We start from the raw sequence: 16,054 nt of genomic DNA, 5'->3' as shown, positions 1-16,054 counted from the left end.
ACACAAAATGCGTGGTCGTCATCGTCAAAGGGCAGCGTCATCGTCAATCGCATGACATCGCAAGAAATTTTCCCAGGTGGAGAAAGGGACAAGGCGTGAGGCACTGAGAGAGTGAGGGAGATATGTATCTTTTGTGGACCGCCGCAGTGCAACGGCAGCAGCAGCAAAAGCAGCAACAGCAACAAAAGATAAAAAGATACAGCAGCGGGAAATTCAAATTCGAATGCAAACGAAAATAAGTAATTCATTTTGCTGCGGTTTTGTGGAAAGAGCGAGACGGCGTCGTTTATCTTGCTGCTCATTAAATCATTCAGCTGTCAATCAATTTCGATGCGGTTGTCTTGGCTCTGAAAACGAATTCCAGCCTTGTTTTTCTGCATTGCCGAGGTGGTCAGCCAACCGCAGACTCGTGGATAATTATGCTGCCATCTGTAATGAGTTCTCGAACGGTTCTTCACTTCTCCTCCCATTAGAAGTTGTACAATTGTACAATTCAATCCATGATTGATTGGTGGGATTACTTGCGAGCACTGTCACACAGCGCTTACAGACTCCTGAATATGCATTTGTATCTGGCAGATACATTCCACTCACGACGATCGACAGCGCGTTTTAAATTTCGCTCCAAGTGGAAGTTGTTCGGGCCGCACAAAGACCCCCATTTTCCACATATCGTTAGCATAAGCGCAAGTATCTCATGTGGATTTCCATATCTTTTGCTTCGGCTCGCCTGTCGTCGTACCTGTCAGTCCATTCAGGTTAAATCAATCATACACAAAGACTTCGGAACGGGGACCTGTCAACACGGTTCATTGTTCGCCGCAGAGCGGCATTTAATGAAAAAGACCGAACCCGATCTCGAACTCAAACTCAAACTCAAATTCGAACTGAAATTGGAACCCCCTCCCGCCGCATTATAGTGCAATATATGCCATCCCATCGGTGGGCATTCCATCCATAGATAGATTGTAAATTTATGCGCGTATCTCACAGATAGTTCGTGCAGTTATTTGCATTTTCCTCCGCGGCCAAGCGGCTCTAATTATTGTCTGGGCATACATACATATACATACATGTTTTATCCATACGGGTGGTCATTTAGCATATTTTGATATTGAGATTTATTGACAAGATTGGAACGTGGCTGCGGCTTTGTCGGCACCAAAGCGGAAATGTTTCCGCCCCCGCCGCCTCAATTATGTCAAAACGAGGTCCCTACTCCAAATTAATTGAGTTCGTACCCCGAAACTCGTATTGGGTTTCACACTGGGCGCCCTTTTAGGCAGCTTGACCACGGAGTAAAGTACAAAGCCAGCAGAAATCAAAACTAAGAGCGTGCCACTGGCACAATGCCAAGTCCAGATCGACTGGATTTAGTGGAAAACACTGAGGAAAACTACCTAAAAGGTGAAGCTTGACATTAGGGATTTAATACGCGTTAGAATTCGTTGAACTCAAACTTTAATGTAAACCAAAGGATATTTGGCAAAGGATATTTAAAATTTAGGTTCCATAGGCATTCTCTTTCATTAAGCCTTTTTCATCCCAATAAAAAAGTTATTAATTGCACAAAAAGAACTAGTTTTTCTTTGTGCAGGAATAGAAATGTATATGCTTCGAAACCTTGCAAAGTGCGCGGAATGTGGTCGCGTCATTGAAATGCGATACGAGACCTCCGACTGCAGAGATCGTGAGGAATTGCCCATGAATTCCATGTACACTTCTAGGGTTTCCAAAGCTGTCACTCTGCGGTGGGTACTTCTCCACTTATCCACTGGATTCGCACATTTCGAGGTAGTTGCTGCAATTTGTTTGGCAAATCGATCGCCACTGCGGTGAATGCGGAAATAGCGAATCCAATCCGCTGGCCGACCAGTCGATCAGGTTGAGGTCAGGTCTTTTCCACTGCCACTTCGCGATCGCATGGTAATCGAATACTTTCACGTATTCGAGATCCTTTGTGCAGTGAGTCATTTAAAATCCTCCAACTCTTCTAATGCGTCTGCGGGGCGACACCTGAGAGACCAATCACGTGATCGGCCTGCCTTATGGCCACTTAAACTGGAGTTTATGGGGGATTCTCTGGGGCAGGGGACAACCTGTCAATGGCTGACACTTCACTTGTCGCCTGGCCTGATATGTGGGTCCGATGTGATGGAACTGTCGCCGGCTTCCAAGAACTGTCTCCGTACTTTGCACCCCTCCAAAGATCCCCACCCATCGCCATCCCAAGCGATCCGATTGAAAACTGGGCGATTCGATTTATTTATGGCCCCGGATCGCTGCGCTTTTCCGATTCAGTTTGCGTGCCAGTCATTGAGTGCCCCCGAAACAAACGCGGGAAATCCCAAACTATAAACAGATAGCGAATGTAAAATGCTCTTTTTAAGTAAATATTTAGGTTTTACTTGTATCAATCTATACAGCAACGCGAAAATGACACTTTTCTTGGAGCTTCATCATAATAACTTGGCCAAAAAGCGTCCCACACCCAGGAAAATAACTTTTTTGCACAGCTACTAATCCATACCAACAATTTGTATCAGCTTCTGGCCGAATTTCAAGAAAAAAATTTTGTCCAATTTTCGCATTTTTTGTAAGGGGTACCATCATCGAAATTTGCAAAAAATCGACAAGAATTGAAATGTTTAAATTGGATTTCCAATCGATTGGGAGTGCAATTGCGAGCTCAAAACTGCATAACAATAAACATTTTGACCATTTTATTAATTGTTTTGGCTAAAATACCGATATTTTGGTCGAAAAATGAGAGACTTTTCTTCATATCTCGGCCAAAATATGTCAGAAACATTAGTAAATAACTTTTTTGTACAGCTAATGACCCACACTAACGATCCATGTCACCATCCTTCGCGTTTTGGAAAATTTAATTTTTGACCATTTTTGCATTTTTTGTAAGGGGTACCATCATCAAAATTTGCTAAAAATCGAAAAAAATAAAAATTTTTAAACTTGAATGCAAATCGATTGGGAATGCAAATACGAGTTCAACAAGGTACAACATTCAAGATTGGGACCATTTCATCGGTTGTTTTGGCCAAAAATCGGATTTTTGGGTCAGTAATTTGGGATTCAATTGTAGTGATAAACAAAAATTTTTCACACAGCTTTCCAAACTTCTTATTAAATATTCTTAGAATATCTAGTTTATAATATCTTTAAATATATAAGAAACAGTTCATGTTTTGGATATAAGTTGATATACCTCTTGTTGCAGGGCATTTCTAACCAAATTAGTGGGCGGTCTGCAGCTACAAGTCCATACTGTCAATGCGATCGACTTGGAGCCCCTGGTTTCCAGTTTATGGGATTCTCCCACGTCGTTAACATCTCCTGAGTCCATAACTCACCTTGCTAGCCAAGTCCAACTGCATTACCCACTAACCCAAATACAAGTTGTACAGATATATGTATATATCACGGCAGAGCCAAAAACAAAGTTCAGACTACGGAGGACCTAAGGTTACTTCTCTTGTGTGCTGGCCCAGAAAATAAGTCGTACAAGTGCGCTAATATATATATCAACTCAAAGGGCCGGGAATAACACCGAAACGCAGACCACGAGAGGATGTAAACAAAGCCCAGAAATGCCACAGCGCTCTGCTGACAGAAGCCGAAAAAATATGTCATAAAGAGATACGGTCTGCGTCAATATTGGCACAGTCAACAGGGGGGCGTAGAAGGGGCGTGGCAGTCGGGGGAGGCTGCTCTGTTGACTTGCAAACAGCTCGAGAGCGAAAGATAGAGGGGCTGCCCATTTGCCCACCTGCAAACAACTGGGAGGTGGCGACACGCTCCCCCAGTCCACTGAATCCCATCCTCCACATCCAGATTCAGATCCTCTGCCACATGACCATTATCTCGCTCGTCATCATCAACGTGGTAATTTTCATTGTTATGCAGTGAATGCCACGCGGGCAAGTAAAGCTCTGCATTTGAATTTAGATATCCTTAGATTTAGAGGGAGTCTCAAGTTAGCTGGAAAGCTAGTTCAGCCAGAGGTTATAGGGATAGTCGCTATATAAAGTAGATAAAGTTAGTACATTTCAACAATAAAATGTTGGTCCTTAAAGTTCGTATATAGATCCTTGGGGTAATGTCCTGTCATAAAAGTTCGTACTACCAACTGTAATTGGTGGGTAGTTGAGTGATAGTTTCCGGGAACTTTATCTGATCCACTGCCCATAGCGAAGGTGGGTACATCCACCTGAAAGTCCCCAGACATTTGCGGATTCACCTGCCACGTAGGTGGAACATTTGGTTTTTGGGTTAGCCCAAGTCAAATTGTGCTACTTATTTGCCCCATCGCCGGCGATGAGGAGGTGAACTTCCCCAAATTCTTTTATCGCTGGATAAATATTTATGTTCTCAGTGGTCCCTGGCGACTAAACCCCAAAATTCGACACGCGCATTAACAATGAGAGCGGGTGAAAAGTGGGTTGGGAATTGGGATTGGGTTTGGGATTGGTGGTTTTGTTTTCGCTGCAGGAGGACGAGGAGTAGGAACACTCAAGCTCCCGATGTGTGTGACCCATTTTCCGAGAGGGTATTCCTCCGCAGACTTTTCAGACTCCTGACGATTCCCCCCCCCAGCCCCCCTCTAAATCCTTGTTAAATTATTCAATTTGTCATGTTTTGTGCACGCGTTGCTAGGCGAAAATAAAATTACATTACCTTCCGCATGTACACGTGTCATGTGGGAATTAGTAAAAGGGCAGAGAAAATCATTGTTCACAAATTATTTGTTACTTGTGTGGAAAAATTCATATTCTACATACAAATTTGCATATGTGTGAAATACTGCCCATGGTACTTTAGATTTAACATAAGCAAATCTTATGTATAAAATGCTTCTAGGGTTAAAATACTTTTTTTTTTCTTCAGTGTATTGCTTTTTTTCTTAGCGGCTACAACTGGATCCTCTGACCAGTTTAATATAGATGTGACAATCTGTTGTAATTGCGCTAATTGCAATTCATTATTCAAAGCTAACGCTTGTCGTCCCACTCCCACACACTGTCCCCATCCCTTTCTAATGCGAGAAAGAGACGGAGAGACGTTGAACGAGCTGACAAAATGCCAAACAAAATATCCGCAGGATATACGCTTGTTGATTTCGCCGGAGACTTTGACAATTTATTTTCGCATTTATTTTTGGTAGATCCCAAGGGGAATTCGGCGGGAAGTGGGGGGGTTGGGTTGGAATCGTGTAAATACAGATACATGCGGATTCATATGCTGATATATATGTGATACATATCGTCGACACAGCAGCCAGATACTTGTTTATTAATAATGGAAACCACACATTCGCTTATTTGCTTATTTACACTGGCAAAGCGCTCATATATTGAATATGAGATGCCCGCGGCAATTTGCGAAAGGAGCTGGTATTAAGTTTCGCTTTTGTCATCGCGCCATGCGAATTCATTTGGCATTATGCACTTTTCCTTCAAACAGAAGTGCTCTTCCATTTAACCGGGGGAAAACGCAACGGAACGCAACGCAGACAAGGAGGAAAAGCGTTATGCGCAATTTTAATTTCATTAAGTGCTAAAGTGCCCGCCACACTTTTTCCAGCAGGAATAATAAGCCACTCAAGCCACTCAAAGCAGCCGAAAACAATTTTCCCAGCTCATCGCTTCATTTTCCCCCCAGCTCCAATATTTTGCTTAAACATCCATTTTGCTTATATGTACATATGCACGCTGGCTTTTCAATGTCCTAAATATGTGCTTTAATTATGAAACCGTGTGCTGGTTAAATATGTAATAGGGTTATCTATTCAGCAAACTTGGCGGCAGTGAGCTGAGCTCCCCATTGTTCTCCACTTACCAGCACACCCCCCACTTTTCCACCCACTTGAGTGTCTTCCTGCAGGTGTAACAGGTCGCCTTAGCCAAGACTTTGGGCACACTTGACCCAATTAGCGCGAAAATTCCGAAATTCAGCCCCAGCAACGAAGGCGAAGCAGCGCAGAGATACTCAGATACTCAGTTACTCCCCCACTTCCATATATTTCCACCTTAAGCTGCACAAATATTTCGGAAATTTTTTCTGTGCTGCACGTGGAGAAAAGTCGTTGCAATCTGCTGCTTGTGCGTTGTATTCCAGCGAGATAAGAACTCGAACTTTGGAATATAAAGCGTGCTTTTGTGGAAAGTGAAATTATAATGCACTGGCTTATTTTACTTAATTTATATACATTTTTACCAGTAACTTGTAATACTTCATAATAGCAGACCTTGTACCTCTGAAATTGGACAGCTGCGCTTGTTGGGGCTGGGCAGTAGAATAGTTACGCTAACTTAACCCCATTTAAACATATTTTTCTGACCCAGCATTGTTGCTTTGCAACTGGTCCTCTTCTTGGCTTCATCTTGCCACTTTTTATTTTGGGACTTGGCCTGGCCATCTCCATTGCACTGATCCCCCATCGCCCGTGATCCCCCAACTTTTCAGGTGCATCATCATATATTTTTCTTAATGCCTCGCGTACTTCACCATAAAGTAGCACAGGGCAAGTGGCCGAGAAACACTGGGAAAAATATAAAGCCACTTTTATTAAATTAATAATACTTAATTGTTATTGGTTGAATCTTTCTGTCAAAGATGAATTTCTATGAACACTTACTTGTACCGATTAATTATTTAACGAAATATGCCGCATTTTTATCAGTGTAAAGGGCTAAAGGGAGGGGGGCGGGGCAGTGGTGTGTTAACCACGGAGTTGGGCTGGGGAGCGAAACAGCAACGGTTGCATTTTGTATTCAAGTACAACGAAAATTGTTGTAAATTAGTAAAAATGTACACATCCCTGCGAAGAGTTGGGTGGGGTGGTGAGGTGCGGGGGAGAAGACGATGTTGGGGCATAAAAGGTGTGCAGCAGGTGCGGTGACCCCGGGGGAGGGAGGGTGGTGGAGGGGCCAAAGATAAGCAGAGAGTGCCCAGCTCGTGAAGAGCTGCAAGAGGAAGCTGAAGAGCCGGCTGCCTGCTGGCTACCAACCTACGCAATTAAGAGCAGTCTCGAAAAGGGGGATCCCCATCTCGCTGCCATTTGCCGAGCGGGAGCGAGAGAGAGAGGGGGCACTCTGGTGGCGCCGTCTCTTTCACTCGCTCCCCTTTTTGGGGGCTGGAAGTAAAACCCTCATTGTTTGCATTAAAGAGCTTGCTGGCTGCTTTGAATACACAGTCAGAAAAATGTTAGTACCTAAAACTAATCACATTATCATACGAAATAGAAAGTTATGCTGTTTGCTTGCTTAATATATGAATCTTTTTGAGAAGCGTACTACTTTTAAATATTCAGCTGCCTATTAGGAAAGTAAAATTTTGGTAAGTGCATCTACCTACAGCACTTGAGCAACTGCTTTTGCTTCTGCTTCCAAAAAGGCTTTCGGTAACTTAGTTTCCGTCGCTTTTTACAACCTCATGTTTGCATTTTACCTCAACGACGAATGCTCGGGGTCCACACAACAACATCGTTGAAAAATATAAATAAAAATAAAATGCCACTATATACATATATGTACATATATATACAACAACAACAGCAAGAAGAGGCAGCAGCTCCACAAGTGGGTTGTCAAGCAGCCCAAAGTTGTTGTCAAGAGAAGTTGTAAAATGCTTCCCAAGTAATAATATACAACAATTTCGTAGCTGGAAGTGGATTGTGGATTTGGAAAGCAAAATGCTTGCACAAGATAAACATTTTGTTTTCCGCTCTGCTCTACTCTCATCATACCTTTTTTCATACCTATTTTCCCAACTCACTTTGGGGTTAAACTGCAGTCAGAAATCCGAATAAATGAATTCATTGAACCAAAGATTCTCCGCATCTATGGGGCTTAAATCTCGGGATTAGGTATTTTTCTGCATTTGTGTTACTATGATATGCTCTTTTTTTATGGCCCATGCATGCATGCATGCAACTGAGATATTCAAGCTCATCTCCCTTTACTCCGTTTTATGGGGAATTCTTCGAGTTAATCCGTTTTATAAGCCCATGAAAGTGATTTAGCGGCACCTTCTGCTCATCTGCTCATCTGTTCATCTTTCCCCTTATCTGCGCTGAAAAGGAAAGTGTGTATTTTCTTTGACCGCTCTTTATTTGTTATCGTCTTTATCTGTTTGCGATAAGCCCTCTGATGCCTTTTACACTGAGCCCCCGAAAGCCTTGTAATCTGCAGCCAAGCTCGGCGATTTGCGTGGTCGATTTATGGCGTGGATTTATGGACTGATCTCTAAATAAGTCTTTCGGCTATAAACACCCACCCAGTTGTCACACCAAATAGAGACAGGTGTGATTCTTGGCCAAAGGTGTCGATGCGATCGTTATGCAATCTACGCCATTAACTTGGCTGACCAAGGTTTGCATATCTCAAGTTCATTCGAATTCATTTAATTTTTAATGCCCAAGCGTAAACCCCAATACTGTCTTATCTGTGGGACTTGCATTGCACAGCCATCTCACTCCAAAACTCTTCGTGGTGGAGGCCCATAACAATTTCCCCAAACATCAAATTTAATGCGATTTTAATTTTTGTGCCCAGCGCATTTTCCAATTTCATGACTGTCAGGGGAGCAGCAAGGAGAGCTCACTGCTCACCTGGGATGGATATGTTTTGGTATCCATCCCCGACCACCATAAAATGGCATAAGGGCAAATAAATATTTCAAATAGTCATAAATATTGTTGATTGCAGCGGGGCAAAGGCGGCGACTGCGGAAAAGGAAGACCTTTTAATTAAGGCAATAAAACGGAAATCGACCACGTAACCTAAGGAAAACATAAAGTTTACATTAAATCCACTTAATGTTCGAACAAAGTGCCGTGAATGTCTTCTTTATCGCCACGTGCCTCAGGTTTTTGGTCCCTGCCCCGCCCCTTTTCCACCTGCCGCCCACCTGGCTTTTTTTTTGCTCATGTCTCTGTTTGGCAGGCTAAAGCCTCAGGGTCGGATTAAGTTACACTGAGCGGAAAGTGGTGTAAATGAAGGTCTTAAAGCTGAGCCGATATTTCTCAATGTTCTTATATGAGAATTGTTGCATTTAGAAGGAGTGGCATACATATATGTTCTGCTGTACCTTAATGGCCATAGTTATGAAGTTCCTTTCGGCCCGAAGGCAGCTTACAACTCAATGCTGTTGGCCAAGTGAGCAACCGATGTCCTTTCACCTTAACTAACCATCTCAGGAGCGCCTCATATTTGATTTTTATTAGCCTTTCACTGCCGCTGCCGTGTCAGAAGTTGGCGCCTTTGGCGCTTGGTCCCCTTCATTTGCCACCCAACTTATCGCCACTTTACCATTCGCTCATCATCTGCCTTCATCATCGCCAACTGCCGACCGACTGGTCATAAAAACATTTGGGCCCAAGGTTGTCCAATGTTGATGTAAGTATAAATTAAATATTTCGTGCATTAACGCTCGAGTGTTTATTTTTGCCTCCGGGGAAAAGGGAGCAGGAAGGAGGAGCGAGTCGAGTTGAGTCGAGCCGAGAAGGAAACTCATTAAATTAGCAATGTCGATTTTAATACCCCTCGCCGTTTTTTCTTTCCATTTGCCGGGGCTTAGCTAGCCGGCTTCATGAATTATTCACCCAGAATTGGTCCGATCTGCTCGAACGCCACAACTCCCCAATGCACTTACGTCTACTTCAAAGGTGGGTCAATGGGCTAATGAAACTGGGAACGGAACGGAAGAGAATGAAAGCGAAAACTTACAGACTTGGTCACACTATTCAAAGAAACTGTGGCGCTGGTCACACTACTCGCCTTCAGTTATTGGTCGTACAGACTGAAAGGCCTTTCTAATTGAAAACTCTTGCACTTTATTTAACTCTCATATTTCCCCAAAGGGCACTTCGCATTCGATTCACTTATCGGCTGCTGTATCTAGAACGGCTGAAAGTAGGTAGGCTAAGTACGACTCTGGCAGGCAGACAGGTAGCAGAGGTCGGTAAGTTGGAAAATCCGGACGGAGGCTGACCTCAGTGACTTTTCATGACCCAATGACACTTTGACTAATTGAAAACTGTCAAATTGCAAGTCGCATACCCCATACCATACTTCCCATCATTTCAGCTGCAGTTGGGCTTCTTAATTGAATTAACTCATTAGACGTAAGTATCTGCACATCCATCTATGCAGTCCGTCCAGTTCAGCTAAGTTGAGTTGAGTTGGGTTTACCTATCTTGCCGGTGAGCTGACAAACAAAATAATTCCGACATTTTTCATTTGTACACACTCGTACATACACTCTGGCGTATGGCAGAGTTTGTGGCAAACATTTTGGTCAAATGTCATTTTGCGCAAACATTGCTTACGTCTGATTTTGGATTGGTCAGCTCTGGGATTTATTAATGACGTTTCGTATTGGGGTTAACATTCATTTAATTTATTTGAGCGCCGCCTCACCCCTAAATTGCCACAAATTGTTCATTGTGACAGTCGAAAATGCGGCTGGGATTGACTATCTCTTGGTTATTTGTGAATTGCTGGCTTATATAATTAATAGCTCGTAGTGATGTGCAGCAAACGCATCTTGCAGCTGTCACAGGCAATTTGAAAGAAGTTAAGATAATCCCAGGAAAAGGTAAACATGGCTTCACAATTGAATTTGCAACTATATGGCATGGCTTAAGTTGAGGGAGAAGCTTTGCCTGAAGTGATTACTAAATCAATTTGCGAAAGGATCTCTGATGGGCTAGTTTCAGGCCATTTCACTGAGCCACAAGCGAAATGCACCGAAATCTGTTCACATTTTTTATATAAAGTGGCCTCTTCGTTTTGATTGCCATTTGCGGATTATCTTTTCGGTCTGATTGAGAAACCTCGCACTCCTCGCGGCAGGGACTGCGGTGCTCTGTTTTCGGAGCCATAACAGATGATGATGATTCCATTTGCGGTTTGAATAATTTTCATAATTTAAATAACAGCCCCCAACCGACGCAACCGGCTGCAATACGTAATGCCCAGACAGATAGTCACTCACTCACTCATTCAGCCAGCCAGCCAGCCAGCCAGGCAGGCAGCTAGTCCGTCAGGACCCACTCCTTTATTTTGGCCAAAAGGAGCGACTGCCAGTCGAGACAAAGCAAAAGCGAGAGTGTAAATCACGGAGTGAAATGATAAATGGAGCAGCGACTTGTTACGCATAAATTTTTGGCCAAAATGAAAGGGGCTCAGGATTTGAGCGGAGGACCTCGTCATGTGCGAAGTCCTCCGACTGAGGCACTTTCCCTCAGTAAAAACAATATTTCATTACATTTACATATTCTCACTCAATTTTCATATTTTCGCATTCTCGGTGGGCAATTTTCGTGTGGCAGGATGGAGTCAAGTGGATCTTGTTGTGCCTGCGCCTTTTGTTTCCATTTTTATGGTAATGCCGCCCAAGACCCTTATCCCCGCTTTTCCCTTCCGACATTTCCCCCTCCCTGTGTGTTCCCCACTGTTCACTGTTCATTTTCGTGGCACGCAGCCGCTGGCACAGTGGCGCCCTCAAGTGTCGGTTCATTCGCATTTCGTATGTCAGCATTTTAAATAGGCTTTTCATGTTCGAATTTTATTTTATTCGGCCGCACTTCGGTCCTTCGGTCCGTTTTGTTTTGCCTTATTTTATTTTTCCGGAATCCTCGAGTCCTCGGGCTACATTAAATTTCGCAAGTTGTATGCAAAGTCAGGCCCGCTGACTCTCAACTCTCAACTCTGAACTCTGTCCTGGCTTTATTAAATACAAATATTTTGCTTGTGGGGAGAATGGTTTGTTGGCTCCAGCAGAGTCCTTCTCTGTGTTTCTCTGTGTGGGTGTCTCTGTCCAGACCACATTCCTTGAGCAAAGTCTGCGGCTGTCAAGGACACTGTATACATACATACCTGCTGGGTGTATGGGGTTTCCTTCACATCCCCAAGTGAAACGAAGTTTTTTTTTAAATGGTTTGGGCTTCAGTTTCGGAAACCAACTGTCTTCCAGTTATTGTGCACCTCCTCGGGGAAATACAAAGCCATGTTCAATATTTATACTTGGAATTATGAAATCAAAAATATTCAGTTAAATATATGCCTTTTTCTTTCTATTATATGAATCTTATGTATTTATGCCTTAAAATTGCTGCCAAGTAATTGAGGAGAGCGTGGGGTATTCGTTCTTCTCACTGAATTTATTTCCGATTTCCGGCCTTTTCACTTCTACTGTTTGCTGTCATTTAAAGAAAAACAAATAAAATGCCCAAAGGCTTAAAATCGGCACACAGCTGCAGACTCAGAAGGACATCACTGCCCACACTCAAACATCCGCACATCATCAATGCGTCACAATATCGAATAAAAACCCCTGATTCTGAAAAAATGCACTGAAAATAAGTCCAGCGAGTATGGCACGAGTATGGTGAAGTATTCAAGGAGGTGGTGTCCTGCGAGGCAAACGTGTGAGAGAAACGCGAGGCAGAGCCAAGCGAATTTTTCATTCGTCATAAAAACATTTTGCAATAATTTTTGCATTTCACTCGACTGTTCACGGTTTATCCTGCTCCTCCCCCCGCTCACACTTCAGCATGACTCTCATTTATCATTTCGGAAGCAGTGATGCTCAGTTTAGTTTAATAAAAATAGCTAGTTATTTATTAGTAAATATATTAGGATACTAATAAGTTCGGAACAGGTTGGAGTACCCATTTTACTCTAATCTTTGTATAGTTTTCTGTTTAGTGTCTAAAAGTTACCATAATGTGTAACATTCATAGCTATAACTACTCCTAATAAAATTCTTTTTAAACACTTAAAATATTTTAAATATATATATCTGCCTATAAAATATATAATAGCCAGCTCTGCACAAAGATCTCGGTGGGTCATAATCAACACCAAAAGTCGCGTAGTAAGTAAAGTGTGGGTGGAAAAGGGGGAGTTGTGGGGTGGGGAGGGGCAGGAAGTGACAGGGTGTGTGCTTTACGTTTGGCTTATTCGGTTTGGGTTTTTTGTTGGTTTGGTGTGTGTAAGTGTGTGTGTGGTGTGGTGTGTGTAAGTGTGTGTGTGGTGTAGTGTGGTTCCTTCTGCTGCTGCGGTGTGGCACAATAAACCTTGCTTCCTGGCAATGCAATCCTTTATAAGCCACTTCATTCCGCCGACCCGAACCTTTAGTTCACTTCGTGTTTCCTTATTGCTCCTCAGGTTTTTGGTCAGTGTTGCAGGATTTCTTTGAGTGCTGTTCGGTTTCCTGTTGTTTTTGCGTTTAACTCTGGTTTTGAGCCCTCTTCAGTTGACCTCTTGTGACCCCAGCATTTGCTAACCGGCGCGCTACTCAGGTTTCGTTTGCTTGATTTACTTTAAAGAGTTGAAATACGAAGTCTTTATTTTGTAGGTTCTTAAACTTCTTTGAAGCTACGGATGATAAAAGGTAACTATAAATGCGTTCTATTCACAATTCCCTCTAGTTTGCCATTGTTGGTAATGATTTCGATGGTTTATCCGTATTGAAGGTGTGTCCTGGAATCACCGTCATGGTGCCGTATCATTCCAACTTTGTGCATCCTGTCTGTTCCCTGTCGCCAGTGCAATTTGGCCAAGTGCGTCCCCAGATATGATCAGAATTGACACTCGGCCAGTGAAATTTGTGCCTAATTTGAGGCCTCAGCGGGTGCCGGACCTCTTCCTGTTCCACATTCCTCCTCTCCTCGGCTGCCTTCCTTTGAGCCATGTAACATCTAAACAAAAGATTAGCTGCAGTTGCCAGAGCGAAGTGCACTTGGAAAAATAGCTGTAGACATTCACATACCCGTTTCACTGTCTGCCATGGGTATGTAATATTTTTCTCTGAGTGCTGGGACCACACAATGGAAATGACACGAACTGCAGTCATCTAAGGATGGATAAAAACTGCGAAGGGAGTGGAAATGGCAATGGGTATGGGTATGAGTATGTGAATGTGAATGTGAATGGAGTTGGGGTTGGGGCAGCATGTGCACGCGTTTAATGGCAGAAAACACAACAACGGAACGGAACGGAAAAACAATTGTCAACAGACGTGGAAACGTGACCAACGAATTTTACGCACAATTTCACTTTGTGCCGGAGTGTGTAGTGCATGTTGTTGTGTCCCAGTGTCCGAGGGTAACAAAGCCGGCCCAGAGTACTAGAGACCCTTTGACAATGGCCAGCCAGCAGAATCATCGTCATCTCCCACCGCCTTTTTTGCCGGCCACACAATTATTGTTTAGAGCATGGCCCAATCCTGGTGCTCGGCTGCGAAATCCATTCGGGAAATCCAATTAGCCATTGGCTCTCCGGACTGCGAGAGTTTGTTGACCAGGAAACGGCGAGCTTCCCGATCGGAAAATATGATTCATATTGCCCATTGCACCTCACCCCGCGCTCGGAAAAGCGTCTGACACTTTTCGCTCTAATCGTAAAAGGTAATCGCCACTGTTTAGGCGCCTTTCCTTTGTTTTCCACTTTGTTGCAATTACCGCAGAAGTCGCGAGTTTTGACTTATGTTTCTTGGCATCGCTTCCTCTGCGATTTGCCGATTGACGCTTGCCGATAATTGCCCATGGAGGCCTACAAGGCACCGTCTTTGGTCGTGGCCCAACCAGCCACAAATGGCCAAAATGAACCCATGGAGTTCCGCGGTTCGTTGACATCCCCTGGACTTCGATAATCGCTGGCCAGTGGGAGGAAGTTCGCCTGGCTGTGCGTGGAATGGTCAAGTGTCGAATGCAAACATAAAATAAAAAATCCTATAGAATTGCACATAAATGCTTTTCAGCTTCTAGGAACTGGCAAACTGTGATGAGGTAAGACGAGAACAGGAAAGTCTTGCTTTTCATACAACTAAGACATTTATATAAATAAACAGAAGACCAGTTCGTGGAACAATCTAGGAAATATTTGTATATGTACATTACAAGACATTTTTTATACAATTGTGTAGAGAATATTTCCATTTACTACTTAAGTTTCACTTTAACCAGTTTGCTGCTGGATCTTAGCCAGCGTTAGAGGCATAAAATGTCACCTTCAGTCCGTCGATTTCCATTGCAAATGACTCCGTTCCGTTTCTTGTCTGGGATCTCCCGGCCGACTCGCATGTCCAACTTTTTGCGGCAACACATGTTTCCCATTAGCCAATAGAGGAGGAAAATAAGAAAAAGTTTCACTGCATGCTGCGGACCTAGTCATCTCGCATTTCAGACTCCGGACTTCAGACTTCTGCCTTCAGATGAGATGTGCCTGAGCCGCAGTGTAGTTGTAGTTGTCGTGGTTGTTGTTAATGATGATGTTGACACAACTTGTTAACAGAATAATTTATGCGACACTGACTGGCCAAATGCTTTAAAAGAAGCAGAAACAAAGTTTGGAGCAGCGGAGGTATCTATTGCATGTTTAATGATGCCACGAGTGTAGAATCATCCTGTCCGGAATCCGGATGCGCGTGCCGCACCAAAAACTGGGCATCAAATTAAGAGCAGTCCCGCAGCTTTTTGGACAAACGGATGACTGGACAGACGGAGGGACAAGGCTTCGGGACTCCCAGGATTTGCCGCCTGTTTTTTGCCATTTGTCAACGTCGCCAGTTTCAAGATTTTGGCCAAGCTGCAGCAGCTTCACTTTGGCTTCGGGTGTAAAAAATGATAAACGCATTCGCTTATGATGTGCAGAGCTTTCATAAATCATGCTCGCCTCTTCAAAGTTTCTGTTGATCTCCATCTCCACTGGCAGTGCCGCAAATTTGGCCCGGCCCAGAGATCCCGAGGAGACCCGGAAATACAATGGACAGGGGACAGAGGTCGGGGGGTTGGGGCTGGGGTCAGAGGACAAAGGTCAGAGGTTGCCACGCGACAGCGCTTAGACAAACAAGTGTCGCTTTCGGTTCCACGTTGAGCATGATGATGATGGAGGGCACGAGATGGTAACAACCAGTAGTTCTGGCGATTTACGAGCTTCAAGTGGGGCACCAACTAGTCAGTGGAGTTCCAGTTGGCATTTGATAAGAACCAGGTCACAGGTCAAGTTGTTTAGGCAAATGGCAAAGC

Source organism: Drosophila yakuba, chromosome 2R (genome assembly GCF_016746365.2).
Source record: "Drosophila yakuba strain Tai18E2 chromosome 2R, Prin_Dyak_Tai18E2_2.1, whole genome shotgun sequence".
In the NCBI taxonomy this organism is placed as follows: domain Eukaryota; kingdom Metazoa; phylum Arthropoda; class Insecta; order Diptera; family Drosophilidae; genus Drosophila; species Drosophila yakuba.
The sequence above is the reverse complement of the archived record's forward strand: the minus strand, read 5'-3'. Positions refer to the sequence as shown.